The 14,343-nt window shown below is 42.8% G+C and overlaps 1 long non-coding RNA gene across 1 annotated transcript in view; it reads left to right on the top strand.

Annotated features, from left to right (window-relative positions):
- LOC126101172 (uncharacterized) overlaps positions 1-14,343 on the top strand; it is a 79,227-nt gene that overhangs the window by 51,895 nt on the left and 12,989 nt on the right. The window contains exon 3 of the long non-coding RNA XR_007522285.1: positions 2,414-2,558. This is a non-coding gene — a long non-coding RNA (uncharacterized LOC126101172). The remainder of the gene's footprint in view (positions 1-2,413; positions 2,559-14,343) is intronic.

Below are 14,343 nucleotides of genomic sequence, written 5' to 3'. Positions count from 1 at the left end.
GAACTACGTAAACCTAACTAACCTAAAGACATCACATACACCCATGCCCGAGGCAGGATTCGAACCTGCGACCGTAGCAACAGCGCGGCTCCGGACTGGAGCGCCTAGAACCGCACGGCCACCGCGGCCGGCCTCGATAGAAGGAGCCAATTATTATTTTGGTACGGATGTTGAATATAACTTCTACCCATAGTAATTTGAAGGAACTATCTATCTCAACTTCACTACAAGATAAACTACTACCAACAGACACAAACACAACACCACCTACTTTATGTAATCTATACTTTCAAAAATGGTTCAAATGGCTCTGAGCACTATGGGACTCAACTGCTGTGGTCATCAGTCCCCTAGAACTTAGAACTAATTAAACCTAACTAACCTAAGGACATCACACACATCCATGCCCGAGGCAGGATTCGAACCTGCGACCGTAGCAGCAGCGCGGCTCCGGACTGGAGCGCCTAGAACCGCACGACCACCGCGGCCGGCTATACTTTCAGAACACGGTCTGCACCTCTGTAAAAATTTCGGCAGAATTTATCTCCGGCTTTAGCCAGCTTTCTGTTCCCATATAGATTCCAGCTTCAGTGCTTTCTATCAGTGCTTGAAGCTCTGGTACTTTCCCAACACAGCTACGACAATTTACAACTACAATACCGACTGCTGCTTGGTTGATTCTCATCATTTCTTTGCCCTGTACCCTTTGAGACTGGAGCCCTTTTTTATCTTTCCCAAGTCTGTCTAACCTAAAAAACGCCCAGTCCACGCCACTCAGCCCGCCTCCTGTGTGTAGTGGACACCTGACATATTTAGCGGAACCCGAAACCCCACCACCCTATGGCTTAATGTGAGTCGTCCTGTTATTTTTAGGATGTGGCGACAGTTTATAACTAAACTATCCTGAAGACCTTGGACGCAGCCGACCACGTGTAACATCTGAAAGACAAAATCGTTATTTGGCTGTACGGACACGACGGTACCGCCTTGGTACTGTAGGGCAATTGGCATCTGATCTCGCAGCATCCACTGGACGTGTTGTAGCAAGGATGACGGTGTACAGAAGGCTTCGGTAGAGTGCACTTTATGTGTATCTCTGACATGTCTTCACAGATGGGAACGTCTAGGGGGAGCTGTCAACATGCCACCTGGACGTTCGAAGATATTCTTTTCATGTCTAGTTGCTGCACTATTTCGGGCAAAAGGAGGTCCGACATGGTATTTGGGGGTGTCCGATGACTCTATTCAACGCAGTGTAAGTGTGCATTATAATTTTCAATACACTATACTAATTCTGGCACCTTTCCCTGGATGCAACTGCAGTTTAGTAGTATAATAACAATCCGCTCTACATCGGATCTGCAATGACAAAAATTCTCTGAGGACATTGTTGCGGATGTATTTTCGAATTAGGTAGGCAATTCGGCTCTAATCCGAAAAGGGGAAGGGGGACTTCTGTAACCTAAGAAACCTCCATGTGCACGCCACACGTAATCCACTACCCCACTAGTCACTTTCTGCGTGCAGTGCACGCATGATCTATTAAGGGGAACCCTAAAATCCTTTGCCTAATAGCGTAGACCGACAAATTCGCATCTGATACCAGCGTAGAATTGCCTGAATCTCTGGCCTAGACCTTGCAATCTGCTCCCAGGTCCAAACCAGACGGTCAGGTGAGTCTTTTACACGTTTAATTCTCTGCATCAAAGAGCAGAGTGAACTGTTCGAGTCCCAGTCCCAAGCATTTCCAGCCACGTGGCTGACGAGCCGACAGTAAGTTAGGAAGTGGGTGGGGGGGAGAGTCTCGATTGGAAATGTTTCGAAGGGCTTTCCTTTTCTGGCATTCACCTGTGCAATCAGCAGAAACCTCCCAATTACGTGTTTGGAACTGCAGTGCTGAATGTTTCTTAAATTTCAGGGACGATGCGTCTAGCTCCAAGTAGCATTCCGCGTTCAAAGTCTGCTAATTCCCTTCGTGTGGGCATAATCACGTCAGAAACCTTTCCACACTAATCACTGGAGTACAGATGACAGCTCCGTCAAAGCCCAGCTCTTTTATACCTTGTCCTGGCCAAAGATATAAATGCTATTGTGTGTCTGCGAACGTGTTTGTATCTTACACATGTTCATAGGGTCGATTACTTGCTTAGGATGTGTAGTGCGCTTGCTATTTCTGGATGTTGCAATTTTTACAAAGGAAGTGTAGGCAAGGTTTGTGTGTGTGCGTACACGTTTGGGAGTCTGTGTGTGTGTGTGTGTGTGTGTGTGTGTGTGAGTGAGTGCGTCGAGGACTAAAGTTTGTGGTTTTCTTGACTCTCTTGACTCTCACTAGAGTGCTCAAACTTTCCGTTAGCTCTATGTGCCATTTTATAAGTGTGTTCATATTTTTCGGCGGTCGCGCGATGTGTTTCAGTGGTCGCAAACGTTCTGACTGGGATGACACCTGGCGAGCGCAAGGCGAAGCAGATGTGCCGCTGGCTCTGTACGGTGGAACGCAAGGAGTGTGGCCGGCGCAGCAGTAACTGCAAGAGGAGCCGAGACACTGGGCGCACAAAACGGTGACTGACTCACTTCTTATTACATGTCAATTGTAAGCTTAACATATTTATCACAATCGGTTTATCAGGCATTCGAGAAGAAAAATGAATGATTAAAATGTAGCGAGGGAGGAGAGAGAGAGAGAGAGAGAGAGAGAGAGAGAGAGAGGTGGGAAGTCTACTGAGAAGCAACGATCATAATACGATGGGCGTTAAATAAGTAATGCAACACTTTTTTTCTGAAAGCAGGATCGCAATACTCCATATTATTATATTAGAACAAATAAGTCCTCGGTTACAAATATTAAGTCAAAATTGACCAGGTTTCGACGCTACTATGAGCTTCGTCTTCGGAATTAAACTAACTGTTCTATTTTTTTTTCCTTTATTGAGTTTCGATTCCCCCTAAAGGGGGCGGGCTGGCAGCATCTTATTACGCCGCTCTTCAGCCTACAGAAGTTGTTTTAAAAAGAGGAAGATAATAAAAATAATAACAGTTGGCGATAAAATCGGTGACTTAAAGGTAAAATGGCAGAAAAATACTGGAGCTTAAAACATAAAAACACAGGGTGGATGATGCTAATAAAATACACAGGAAGCAGAAAAAATAAGAGACAGACAATTAAAAAACACGGCGACAGTCTGGTTTCTGTTCGCAAGAGAGATAAAATGCACACCCAGCGACAGCATGATTTCTGTTCGCAACACTGTGGAAAGACGCACAACACTGAACACTCACGAAAACACTGCACTAAAAAAATGGCCCAAATATGACATACCACACCCGAGAGCAGGTGGGGGGAAAACTGGTCAGATGACAGGAAAAATGGGGGAGGAAGGAGAGGAAAAGTGAAGGGGGTAACTGTTCTAAAACGTAATAGGTATATAAGACATTAATAAACTAAAGTGTGTACTGACTGGAAAGAGATGCAGTACTTACAAGTCACATTCTAAAAAATCTAAGCCTGAAAGGCGACGTCATGAAAAGTTGTAAATAAGATAAGATGGCGAGCTGCTAAGGGCTGCTCGTACCTGAGTGAACACGGGTTGCAACAAAACTGAGGTGCCAACGTTAGAAAGTGTGGGCAAGTAAACATGGTGTTGCTACGAGCGCCATCTAGTAGCTGCAGAAAGAACTAGGCTACTATACATTCAAAATTAGACACGTGAAACTGTAATGAAGCAAATTCAGGTACAACGTAAGCACTAATAATAATAAGATGAAGTTACATATTTATCTGCTTTAAACAGAGATACATTTTGTAACGTAAAAAAAGGTCAGTTATGACATACAAGAAAACAGCCGGCCGGTGTGGCCGTGCGGTTCTAGGCGCTTCAGTCGGGAACCGCGCGACCGCTACGGTCGCAGGTTCGAATCCTGCCTCGGGCATGGATGTGTGTGATGTCCTTAGGTTAGTTAGGTTTAAATAGTTCTAAGTTCTAGGGGACTGATGACCAGAGATGTTAAGTCCCATAGCACTCAGAGCCATTTGAACCATTTTTGAACAAGAAAACAGCAAAGACGTAACAGGAAAATAATATTTCGGCAAACTGCATGAGTAAATCTGTATCAAAGATCGAGCAACGGCTTAATACAGTCGAAAAAGTTTTTATTTCGCAGCTGCAGCTGTTCGTTGAGAATGAGGCCATCATGACGAGGTAGATGTTTGAAAATCTCCAATTCCTCTAAAACATCTAACCTTCGCCCCTTATTTTCGGCATGCGGAATATTGTTGTCGCCAATGGCTTTAGGCACGTGTCCAGTAATTAAGAGATGATCGGCAAAGGATGAATTTAGGGGACTGGTGCCGTAGTACATTAAGTTTTGAAATTTATCATACAGTAATCCATTAGAGGCGGTGAGAACCATAAAGCACATCATCGTCGCTTGTGAGACTGTAGCATTTATTCATGCTTCTGACATCTGTTGATCTCATGGTGGGTCAAGTTTATCTGTACTGCAAATAAGCATGACTACCAGCGAACATTTAACAAAGAAGTGTATAATAATGTGAGGGTACAATGTAAGAGTGCCAGATTTTCAGCCCGGAAGTTACTTCGTTAAGTAATACATGAATTAGAGACCTTTTATATTTTTCCGAAAAGATTAAAAAGCACTGCAAGACACTTAAATGTGATTTGCAGAGTATCCATGCAGATGTAGATGTAGAAAAATCGACGGTATGTAGCGTGTATTTTGTTTGGAAACTGGGTTTTTATATTCAGATACGATGCTTACTGTTGACAACAGAAAGGCCCACTTTGTTCTTGGCCATTGAGCTTCTATTCAGTAGCGAATATAACAACTGTATTTCAGGTGCGTTTATATTTTTACAGATGTAATGACAATATGATTTTTACACCCATTTTTATTCAATAGTCAGGATGATTACTGTTTCAGGTATATTGTACATAAGAGTGTCTACACTATTTTTGTTTTTAAAGAGACGACTGAACCCATGAAATTGTGTGATTCAAATTATTTACATACGTAATGACGACAGGATACTTGTAGTTCCCTTTTTTATATCAAACAATCCTGAAAGTTCTGTATTATGGCAGTTACTTACTGTTTTAGTTGTGTAACGACGATACGACTTTTTGTAAGCTCTGGTTTTCGTTCCTCTTGTGTTGTACATAGTGGTTGTGTTCTACTTTTGTTTTTACGAAGTTTCTGTTAATTGACTGAATAACTATATGGTGTCTTTTCCGCTTGATTGCCATATCTGTAGTCCGTTCAACTGAATATTTCATTTATGTATTCACAGCGTAATAATTGTAACTAATTCTTGCATTCTACTGTTAAATTGAGCTAGTATCTATACATATTTTTCGGTTCAGACTCTCGCACCTAAGTCATTAGCTTTGGTTGAAACGAATATGATAGCAGTAGACAGATGCCGAGCAGGATCTTTACATGTTAACACCTTTGGTTAAGCGGCCGTGCCTGGACAGTCCAGTACAGCACAGCACAACACAACACAGCAATTTGGTCTGTTCCCTGAATCTACTGACGGCTGTGTTTCTGTGAGGCGATCGATGAACTGTTTAAATGTGTTCTCCGTGTTCCAGAATGTGTGTCTTTCGTTTTACGTATGCAATATTTCTCCGGAACAAGCTCTGTTCCATGCTCCATGGACGAATTTCAGCCTAAAACTGATAGATGTAAAAAAAAAAAGAAACTTTTTTTATCCTATGTGCGTCACATTTAGAAAAAAATTGAGGAAATTTTTTTTGCGATGAATATTTACTGTATATGTTGCACATATGCCATATCCATTGCAAAAGTTCTTTTGAAGCTATTGGTTAATAAATAAAATAATGATTCCAAATGGCATCATTAGAAATTACATAATAATTACTCAAAAAAATGCATACATAACTGTATTGTAAACTTACCGTATTTCTTTCCCTTGCCCTTGAGGAACTACATAAAGTTGGTTCCACAACCAAGAATTTCAGTATACACAGAATAAAACTAAACACAACAGTTATTGTTCACTCACAAATGCAGTAGCACAACTCACGACACTTCTCTGTTCTGCACTTCAAACAAATGGCGAGTCATGAAAGGAAACGCCACTGTCATCTGTTGGCCAAACTTGGAACTACGTGAAGCGATGCCAGACGGTATCATTGAAGCATTGGGAAGCTCAAGAAAAAACCAGGAATATTTAATGATGCTATTTGGAATCGCAGACGCAGAAAGGGTTAAGTATGGATTCATCAACAGGACGTAAATTCCCACTTACACAAAAGTGCGAAACGGATAGTAACGAAAGTTTAAAAATTATTTCGTTCTTGCATAAACTGTATTCAATTATTGAGCCATGGCTGGCTCGCGTCATGCCTTGTTTTTTATCATTGGTTGCAGTCCAATGGTGCCCGTATTTCTTCTTCGGTTACTGCCATAACGTTGGTGTCTTCTCTCCGTGAGTGCCAGCTGCAGAGTGTGTCTATACTAGTACTGCTGTACTATGTTTGGTGTGGCGGATATATTTTCCGGGTGTGCTGTGTGTGGCAATTGTGATTTCAGTCGGGGCGCAGCAGCAGTGAAGTCGGGCACGGAGCGCCAATCGGGGACGAAGCAGGAGTCGGGATGCAGCAGCACTGAAGTTCAGTCGGGCACGGAGTTCAGTCGAGGGGACGAAGCAGTCGGGGAGGGAGCGCCAGTGAGGCGCGGACAGCCAGTACTTGCCGGCCGCTGGCCACGCACATGTACTGTCCGACGGAAGGAGACTCGAGCGGGAACGACAGCTGGTTGGTCGTTCGGTCGGTCGTCTCATCGGGCGACGTGTATTTGGTCTTTTGACCGTTTCTGGGCCTCGTCAGCTGGTCATCTTGCCAGACATGGGTCAGTTCCTCCCTTGTGCAGAGATGTCGGGTGGCCAATGGGCCAGTGTTCCCTCTGCATGGTGGCTCCGAGCCAGTGTGCCCGGGTTGCCGTGTCTCCGAGTTCCGAACGGACATCGAGTTGAGTCGGGGCGCAGCATCAGTGAGTCCCGGATAGCCATGATTCGCCCGACTGTTGCCGACACACATAAAGTTACATTGTGCAAGACGTGACAGTTGGCTGCGACTGCGACGCTTCCCCCTCCTCTTTTCCCACCCTGGCAGACGGCGACAAGGCCGCAACACGACAGGAGTCGTCGCCGTTTCCCAAGCTCCGGTCGACGGCGGCGGATGCAAATACATAAGAGAAATAAGAATTCTGATTTTCTTGCTGTAAAAAATACTGTATGTTAATGCAACAAAGTTACATCGGCTCCCAGAGTTAGTTTTTCGATACAGATTCTCCTTTTACTTTAAAAAATTGAAAAGTATCTCTTCCGGTTTTGCGTGTTTTTTTCCCTGTATATTACTTCTCTATCAATTGTGAGGAAAGTAAAAGGCACAAAAAATTGATGTTTGCGTATCTTACAGTTTCACATCACAGCTTGATAATGAGGTGTCTATTTTTCCGATATTCGTTACAGTTATTCCGATACTTAATTTACAAGTAACCTACTTCATAACATTTGAATTGTGTACAGTGAAAAATGTGGTCGCTGGTTACTTTACGTATGGTTCACGTTAGGTCATACATCGTTGCCGATGAAAAGAAGCTAACATATCGAAATTATTTTTAAAGTTCAGATCAGAATGATATCGATCTCCATTTCCGAGATTTGGGCTCATATATCTCCGGGAGCGTCGCGACTAGCCGGCAGTTCTGTCGACGCGCAACGAGAATCGTGTGGTCATCACACGATAGAGAATGCATTTGTTTTGTTTCGCTGACACATTTGGACCTAATGAAACCATTTTATGTCATATATTTCTCCGGTATGAGTTACTAATATTTCTCCATATGCTCTTCACAATTTCATTTAAAATGCCACGAAATGTAGGTTTCTTAAAGCCAATTGATCAAGCAGAACCCATTTTTTTGGTTTTGCTGAGGCATCTGAACCTGTTCCAAGCTTTCTTTCTCGTTTATTTCTCTGATCCGAGTCCCGAATATTCTTCCATCTGTTTTTGCACATTTACCTAAAATTCCATTGAAAGATAAGTTTATTAACAATAAGCGCACGCTAGCGTCATTGCATTGTTTCAAGTTCTTGACAACAGATAGGGTTACACCTTAAACATCTCTAGAATTTTCATTCTGAGCGTCTACAGTATACACTGGCAGAAATGTGGGAGAAATAATGTCTGTGCTTGTTCACAAAATTTCCCCAAATTATACTTGTCAGTTTCTCCCATGCAGAAACTTTTGGAACAAGCTAAGGCAACTTTCATAGCCGACTGACTCTTTATTCCCATCCAAATGAACTTCCATATTCTTATATTCTGACAGCATACATCGTTATGGATGACATGAACATTTAATCTTGCCAAGCTGCACTCCAAACATGACTCCAGGATTTACAAAAGACGAATTTCAATTGTGAACTGTGTCAGACCAGAAGGGCCTTGTAAAACAATAGTGCACTTTTGGCACAAGTTTTTTGAGCACCATCTTCTACCAATGAATTGAAGTGAATGTGACAAATTACTTATTGCAGCATACTGTTTGCGCAATCTGTTGAGAAACGCCTTCCTCAAAAACGAACATCTATTGATTACAGAAAGCTGTACAACAATCTGGTGGTGGTTTTTCACAACTCGAAGGTATCATCAAGACACCAATCTACCGTTTACTTTCAAAGTGAAGGTATTGTAAAATGTAACTTTCTCGTTGTACTTTAGATTGTTCATTTTATAATGTACTTGCCGTTTTCAATTTTTGTCGTCACAAAAAAGAGTAATGCGAAAATTGACCTTCAAGTTCATTTTCATCATTCTAATTCTATATCTGCATGGATTATACTGATTTTCATAACAGGCCTGAAAAATCTGCATTAATGGGAAAATATTATATATTTCACTCACCTGCCAGTTTCAACTGTGCACCAATTTCTTCCCAAATTCTGTCTCTGAACATAGTGTCTCTATATTTAGGGTTCTTCAAATCGTAAAGGCAAGGATGTTGCGAGACCAGCTGACAGAACATCACATCCTGTGAGTGGCTCATTTCAGTTTTCCTTGAGTGGCTCGACATCTTTCTGGCAGCCGTACGTCTTTGTGTCGTGCGACTCCCGTCGCAACACTGCTCACTGGTGCAGTGCTGCGGCAGCTGCCGCAACAGTCGCGCGTCGCATCCCAAACTCGAACTGCACACGCGCCAGCAGGCAACTTCTGACGTCACGTAGCGACCCGTCGGAGTTGCTAGTGTCCGTCGCGTCTTGGACAACGTACCTTAACCTGAGTGGCGATGGCCTCGCTTGGCCGTTCGGTCGGTCGTCTGATGAGACGACATGTATTTGGTCGCTGACCGACTATCGGCTTTGTGTGTGTGTCGACTTGTGATTAGTCTTTGTTGTTGTTCAGTGAAATCACTGGGCTAGCAGGACAGAGCGGATGCGGTTATATTTGTGGAAAGGGGCCAAAATAAGTTACTGTCAGTTGCACTCAACATATAAACTTTATTTCTTAAAACACACAATCACACAAGCAAGACTCAAAACTCTCAAAGTTTTAACGAAAGACCTCCTTTGATTAAATTTAGATCAGCTGATGGCCACATCGAAAATGCAAGGCACAAGGCGTAAGCAAGGAACTGAGATACAGGAATTCTTCTGGAGGTATCACTTCTTTAGAATTTTTTTTTTATCTTCAATGTAAATAGGTGGGAAGCCTTAGCTTAAATTGTTTACGTAGAACTCGGCCGAAGGCCTCACATTAATCAAGAAATGTGTTACAGCTTAACGCTGAGACAAAGATTTTCAAATTTTAAATAGGCTGAAAACTAGGCTAAAGGCCGCATATCAACAAAGGAATTTAATGGCTTAAGGCCTAGGAAGAAGAGTTTCAATTTGAAAAGGCTGAAAGCCTTATCTTGAAATATTTCGTGTGAAATTCGGCTGAAGGCCTCATACTAAGGAATAAGAATCTTATGACTTAACAGCAATTAATTTAAGAGAGTTAAAACTCGGCTGAAGGCCACACACCATGCTGAAAACAATTTTATGGCTAAAGGCCTAATGGGAAGAGCTTCTAAATTTCAACTAAAATATGCTAAAGGCCTTATCCTAAAATGCTTCACATAACTCTCGGCCACATACGAAACCCAAGCAATCTCATGGCTTAAAGGCCAGACAAAGAAATTTCCAATTTTCAATTTAAGCTGGAAAACTCGGCTGAAGGCCACATAAAAACTAGAAAATATTTCTTACGGCTTAAGGCCTAGACAAAATTATTCAACTTTAGAGTTGAAAAGGCTGAAAACACGGCTGAAGCCCACATACCAAACTGAAACCAATTTATGGCTTAAAGCCTAGGCACAACGAATTTTCAGTTTTAATTTTGTAATGCTGAAACTCGGCTGAAGGCCACATATCAAACAAGAAACAATTTTTTTTACGGCTTAAGGCCTAAGAAGAAAAGCCTTGCAATTTTAATAAGCTCGGCTGTAGGCCATACAGAGTACTTAAGACTATAAAGGATATCACTATGTGAAACACAAGGAGCGGCGCTCAGAAAGTTCCAAGGGTCGGCCTGGGAAAGTAACACTAGCGCACGTTTGGGTGAGACAGGCAGCCAGACCGACAGCCTCTTAATTGGAAGGCAACCCAACCGAAAGCCAGTCGACGAACCAACCAACAAGATCAATTCTGCTCCACCAGACCAGCAAAACGAACAAGATGTCAATAGCACAACGTTCTGGATACTGGTGCCCAATCCAGCCAACTCAGAATAAATGCCCAGAACTACCAACAACACCTGAGCTGTCGAACTACACGCCGTGCTGGACAGCATCAACACGACGAAGAAAATACACTGTCAAAAACTGCATCAACTACCAGGGCAGGTAACCGGAACGTCAACGGCCACAAGTCAGAAGAGACTGCTGGTATACTTCATTAATGAAGGAATGAATTAAATTAAGTTAAGTACCAGACAGGAAGACGGCTGCAATTCTAGCCAACTTCAAAGCACACACGTTGTTGCTCGCGGGAATCTCCCAGAAAGCGACAACCGGGATCAAACGAAGAGATGTGATAGTAGTTGAGGCTTGATAGTAGGATAAGTGAGCACTCAACCTTCGTGTCCAGGATCGGTGGGCGACGATTTTTGCAACCCTCGCAAGAAGCGCCTCACAACTCCAACCGCGCGTGCACGCCGCCAGAGGCTCCGGCCTGACCACGCGCCACGGAGACTTCCTCGCTGCTCTGCCCCAACTGACCGAATGCCACACACCGCGCAGCCGGAAAATACATCCCCCACACCAAAGACAGTATGGCAGTACTAGTATCGATACACTCTGCTGCTGGCATTCACGGAGTGAAGACAGCAACGTTATGGCGGTAACTGAAGAAGAAATAAGGCACCACTGGACTGCATCATCATCATCATCATCATCATCATTTAAGACTGATTATGCTTTTCAGCGTTCAGTCTGGAGCATAGCCCCCCTTATACAGTTCCTCCATGATCCCCTATTCAGTGCTAACATTGGTGCCTCTTCTGATGTTAAACATATTACTTCAAAATCATTCTTAACCGAATCCAGGTACGTTCTCCTCGGTCTGCCCCGACTCCTCCTATCCTCTACTGCTGAATCCATGAGTCTCTTGGGTAACCTTGCTTCTCCCATGCGTGTAACATGACCCCACCATCTAAGCCTGTTCGCCCTGACTGCTACTTCTATAGAGTCCATTCCCAGTTTTTCTTTGATTTCCTCATTGAGGACACCCTCCTGCCATTGTTCCCATCTACTAGTACCTGCAATCATCCTAGCTACTTTCATATCCGTAACCTCAACCTTGTTGATAAGGCAACCTGAATCCACCCAGCTTTCGCTCCCATACAACAAAGTTGGTCGAAAGATTGAACGGTGCACAGATAACTTAGTCTTGGTACTGACTTCCTTCTTGCAGAAGAGAGTAAATCGTAGCTGAGCGCTCACTGCATTAGCTTTGCTACACCTCGCTTCCAGTTCTTTCACTATGTTGCCATCCTGTGAGAATATGCATCCTAAGTACTTGAAACCGTCCACCTGTTCTAAGTTTGTTCCTCCTATTTGGCAATCAATCCGTTTATATTTCTTTCCCACTGATATTACTTTCGTTTTGGAGATGCTAATCTTCATACCATAGTCCTTACATTTCTGATCTAGCTCTGAAATATTACTTTGCAAATTTTCAATCGAATCTGCCATCACAACTAAGTCATCCGCATATGCAAGACTGCTTATTTTGTGTTCACATATCTTAATCTCACCCAGCCAGTCTATTGTTTTCAACATACGATACATAAATAATATGAACAACAGTGGAGACAGGTTGCAGCCTTGTCTTACCCCTGAAACTACTCTGAACCATGAACTCAATTTACCATCAATTCTAACTGCTGCCTGACTATCCATGTAAAGACCTTTAATTGCTTGCAAAAGTTTGCCTCCTATTCCATAATCTTGTAGAACAGACAATAACTTCCTCCTAGGAACCCGGTCGTATGCCTTTTCTAGTTCTATAAAGCATAGATACAATTCCCTGTTCCACTCATAACACTTCTCCATTATTTGCCGTAAGCTAAAGATCTGGTCCTGACAACCTCTGCTGGACTGCAACCAATGATAAAAAACAAGGCATGACGCGAGCCAGCCACTGCTCAATTATGTACAAAACAACAGAATTCCACACAAACAATTCATCCTTTTTTCAAATTATGGACATTATTAACTTTATTATTAATATTATTATTATTACTGATATTATTGTTATTATTGTCATTATTGACAGCAGTTGAAGCTGTACAAATATGTTGATGAGCATAACTATTATACAGCACATGACCGGCCTCTGTGACCGAGCGGTTCTAGGCACTTCAGTCTGGAAACGCGCTGCTGCTATGGTCGCACGTTCGGATCCTGCCTCTGGCATGGATGTGTGTGATGTCCTTAGGTTAGTTAGGTTTAAGTAGTTCTAAGCTAGGGGACTGATGACCACAGATGTTAAGTCCCATAGTGCTCAGAGCCATTTGAACCATATAGAGCACATGCTAATTCAGAGTATACACCTATGAGTCGCCACTGTGGACGAATCTGTCAGCACTACCAACAGAGACATCCAGTTGATCAGCGAGGTGTTTGGATCTGAGCACTATGGGACTTAACTGCTGTGGTCATCAGTCCCCTAGAACTTAGAACTACTTAAAACTAACTAACCTAAGGACATCACACACATCCATGCCCGAGGCAGGATTCGAACCTGCGACCGTAGCGGTCGCGCGTTTCCAGACTGTAGCGCCTAGAACCGTTCGGCCACTCCAGCCGGCAGCGGGGTGTTTGATCGTGATTAGACGATCACCTCGAATGAGAATTGTCGCATATTTAAAAAAAATGCAACACCTGGAAGGCTACCGAACAGGAGCCAGAACGAATAACTTACCTTGAAAGTTCTGAGAGTTCAAGGGAGACGCCACAGGAAGGGCGTTGGTTTGGGCATTGGCCATAAATGTTGCTTAAAATCCGTCTTGATTGCAAAAATTTTTTTTATTATTCATATGACCGGTTTCGGTTCATTCAGAACCATCTTCAGATCTGTAAAAATAATTATACTAATTTACCATTTCACGGAAGCAAATGTTTTTCATCCTATCTAATCAACATCAAATGTACCAGAACGTACCTGATATTTCAGTTACAGGAGTAACCCGTCCAAATCCAGCAACTTTCACATGCTACGTCACATAAAATTGGTTGGCAGAGTGCACGTCATTTATATTAATTATAGCACTATTATCGACAGGTGGCGTCTGGCACATTTGTTACATTCCATTTGTACATACCGTATTCAGTAGATCTTTTTATATTAAAAATATTTGGCTAAAATATGTAGATGTCAAAGTTAAAATCTGTACTTTTCAGGATTAAAAAACAGTAAAATTATCATTTTTATACGATCTAAAAACATAGGGCGATTTATATATCTATGGTGCTGGTGTGAACTTGTTTTCCTCTACGGTCTGCTTCCGTGGTTTCCGCCATGAATAATAAAAAATTTTTTTGCAATCAAGACGGATTTTAAGCAACATTATAAAATCACTGATTGCTGTTATCCCATAAGACATTATGTCTGTTTTTGCAAAGGCCATAAATGTTACGTACACTCACGAGGTATCACGTGAGCTGATACGTTGAGCCGCGAGGGCCGCAGTGCATTGGTTGTGGCCATGATGTGGTCGCACTGGAGGCCGCACAGGACAGTGCCCAGAAGCGCCA

This window comes from Schistocerca cancellata, chromosome 9, assembly GCF_023864275.1.
Source record: "Schistocerca cancellata isolate TAMUIC-IGC-003103 chromosome 9, iqSchCanc2.1, whole genome shotgun sequence".
Lineage (NCBI taxonomy): Eukaryota > Metazoa > Arthropoda > Insecta > Orthoptera > Acrididae > Schistocerca > Schistocerca cancellata.
The sequence above is the reverse complement of the archived record's forward strand: the minus strand, read 5'-3'. Positions and strand labels throughout refer to the sequence as shown.